The sequence below is a fragment of the Triticum aestivum genome, unplaced genomic scaffold (assembly GCF_018294505.1).
Source record: "Triticum aestivum cultivar Chinese Spring unplaced genomic scaffold, IWGSC CS RefSeq v2.1 scaffold91003, whole genome shotgun sequence".
NCBI lineage: Eukaryota > Viridiplantae > Streptophyta > Magnoliopsida > Poales > Poaceae > Triticum > Triticum aestivum.
Window position 1 is genome coordinate 1 of NW_025230529.1, and position 3,607 is coordinate 3,607.

The window sequence follows — 3,607 nt, forward strand, 5'->3', positions numbered from 1 at the left end:
CTTCTCACGGTGAGCACCAGCTGAGCAGGCCCGATCGTGCCGTGCAGCTCGCCAACAGACACACACACCCACGCACGCCTACGGTGTACACTTGCACGGTCACCCCGTGCACCACACGCACGCATGCACTCACTACTCGCCACGGACCCGACGCGCCCGACCCGGCCAGCCCGTGCCCATACGCGCACTGGTCGCGTCCGGCGCATCACCGCGGCTTATTAGCCCAACAAGTGGTACTATCATATTATGACAACTGCTGCAAAGTTCATATAATGATCCTTGTTTCAGACTCAGATCAAAGGAACAAGCTGATCAATAGGTTTCAGCCATGGCTAGCTATCCTCTCTTGCAATTTTGTGATGTCAGGTTTTAGACATGGCATAAATCATGTAGTTCATTCCATCTCCTATTATTACTCGTTGGCCGTTTGGCAGTACATCATCTTCATCTGCCATCTTACCATCCTGAAAAATGTAGCACAAATTAAGTTACTGTATGCCAGATCCAAATTAGATTATGTCGAAGCTATCTGGACTTGTTATTATTGGACTCTATTATTAAAATGAATAGCAAGAGGAATGATTTGTACCACCGGAACACCAGGATACAGCCGGAGAGTCTCGGTGATCGCAGCATGGAGGTAGTGCATTTTGTCAATAGCACCTTGTTTCAATCTTGCGGTGAATATTTCCATGCTGGTATCTTCTTGCGTCCACTCGAGATATTCTCTGATTTCAAAGGCAACCTTATCCTGCACTACTGGGTTCTTGCAGAGCATGTAGAAGAACCATGTAAGGGTATTCCCTGTGGTGTCTTTACCAGCAATCAGGAAGCTGAGGACTATGTCACGAAGGTAACGATCATTCATCCTCCAAGGATCCTTCTCACTTTCCAGTATGAATCTTGATAGTATGTCATCTCTGGCTTTCTGCATTTATCATAAAAGATAGAATTGAACATATGTAAAATTTTGAAATAGTTGTAACAAACTATCGTACAGTTTGACTTACATGGCCACTTATGTTTTTCATGATCTCTCTCTTTTGATGGATCAACTGTATCACAAAGTCGTCGATTATCTTTATGCTCCTCTTCAGTTTGGCTTCTGACCCGATATTAAGATACCTTTTCAACTTCCAGAACATATCACCATACCGATGGTAAACAAGAGAATTTGCCTCATCGGAGGCCTTGCTGAATTCAATGCTGGATTCATCTTATCCGGATAGCGTGTTAAGCTCAAAACCAAATCCCACTTCGAATATTGAATCCATAGTTGTTCTCATCAAAAGGTCATGAGGAAAGGGTAGAAATTAAGAAAACTAGCAGCAAATGCGCATCATGTCAATCAGCTTTTGGTACAAGTGTGCTACCTCAAACTCCAAACCCGCAATCAATTAATTCTTATCTTTACTTTGCTCACTTAGAAATCTTAGTAATGCATAGCCCAATTCAGAAGTTCTGAAGAAACTATGTTTACTCCAGTTATTTGCCAAAAATAGCTAACTGAATTTTTATTTGGCCATTTAGGTCTAGGATTTGATTTGCTTCTCTCTTTTTTAGTTTAAAGTTCTAAATTTGACATGCGTAGAGTGAACTATTAAAGCTAGGAATATGATCTTAGCACTTACAATACTATCCTATTTATATTGAGGAAGTACCTGCAAGTTTATGGTAATTCTGTTAGTTGCTGCAGCTGAGATCTTCTCTGCCAGTTTCATAGCATTCATTTTGAAAACATCACTGCTGTAGTCACGTAGCACTTTGGTTGAGAACTCATGGCTTGCTTGCTTTCTCTGGTGTCGCCACTTCTCTCCGTCTGTCACGAAAATCCCATTTCCAAAGAGATCCTTCACGATTTCCGTGTTGAAGGCCCCCTGTAAAATAGGATCCAGCATTGTGAAATTATAGGCAGACAAAGTATTGTCTTGTACCTTCTTGTAAATTGCCACGGGCACTCAGTTTACTCTCTAATAGAACTCCCTCCATCCCATAATATAAGAGCGTTTTTGACACTAGTGTACTGTCAACTAGTGTCAAAAAACGCTCTTATATTGTGGAACGGAGGTAGTAGTATATTATTAGTCTGACTAGCTTGAATGAAAATTCGGTGGATAGCACATGGCAATATGTTCTACGGACTACTCAAGTTTTGAATTTTGGCCATCCTCTTCAAATTTTGCAGGATCCAATTTAACATCTGACATGCATACTGAATCATCTACCACCATCTTACTGGTTAGCAAGAAAAATAGGAGGAACAAAAATGATGAATAAGGAAAACTACCCTGCTGTATTAACTGAAGTTTGTCTTAAGGATATGCTCGATGACGGCAGGGTCGGCGGTTAAAATCTCACTGTGCCCAGGATAGACGAGCCTAATGGTAGGGTGCACGAGCGCATACTTGACATGCTCATCGAAGATCTTGTCAAAGTTGTTGATCTGCCGCAACACGGTCCCGATGAGCGGCGGCCGGTCATGGGCTCTCTGGGTGAACTCTCTGATGCAGAAGACGGCAAAGGATACAACAATGCCAATGATGTAGAGGGTGATCACCAGCAGGGCTATGGCGAGAGCTGAGACTACATATCTGCCCGCGGATGCAGCTAGGGAGGAGAGCTGGGGTGCCATGATCAGCGCTAGCTGCTGATTAGTGAGAGTAAGATTACCATGTTCAGCATCTTATATATGTGATCCGCGGTGCCACTGTATTTGTTTCGATTTGGTCAATGTCACTGTCTTCTAGGAGAGGACAATGACATGAATGTTTCTATATTTTCAGGTTTTGGACAGTGTTGTAGAAAGTGGGTAACTTGTTTCCAAAATATGTTCATTGCTTGGGAGAAAATTCCTATGCGCTGATGAGTCGCTGAATATGAATTTGTGTCTGCAAATAGAGTTTGGTAACAGTTTGTGCATATCATTTTGACTTGAGAGGCTTTCCTAGCAACCAAGATCTCCATAAGCACATCTCTCGCTCTTACCATATCACACTGCTGTTTCAGGACAAGCACAATCCAACTTCCCATTCATCAAAAAATTGGTACTGGTAAATTGTCCGCCGACATGTTGGGGCAGACTGGCAGTGCTGGCTAGTATAGTGCCCATAATTCTCTAAATCTACTATAGAGCATTGTTGTATGTTATGAAGTAATTTGCATTGTTGTACCAGCAAACAGAAGAAAGGACATCCAGAGAGGTAGTGACATAGCTGAATCCGTGGGCATGACTTTAGCAAAACTGAATACTGCATCCTAATTAACTGGAACGGCAACTTCACAGCAACAGCTATTTGACGTAGCTGCTGGATTGATCTCCTTGTATACATGTGCTAGGCCAACATTTATTATGTGACAGGGGGAAGAGTTCACCTGTTTGGAGGATGAGAGTTTAGAGGCCGCATAAGAATATTGTATGGTACACGAGATTTCGAATCCCGAAGATGCGCTGAGCCGGGTGACAATAGCGTTCTCTCCCCGCTTTCAGCCTTTTGAACCCTAATTCATTTCCCCACCTCCACCTTTCAGTTTTGTGAGGCAACTGGTTTTGGTGCACTAGTGACTTAATTCAGCCCGAGTTCCATATGGAGCTTAGCAGTCTAAGGCA

The 3,607-nt window shown here is 42.9% G+C and overlaps 1 pseudogene; it reads right to left on the reverse strand.

Annotated features, from left to right (window-relative positions):
• Window positions 1-362: 362 nt before the first annotated feature.
• LOC123175603 (cytochrome P450 704C1-like) lies at window positions 363-2,632 on the reverse strand (annotated as a pseudogene).
• Window positions 2,633-3,607: the final 975 nt, after the last annotated feature.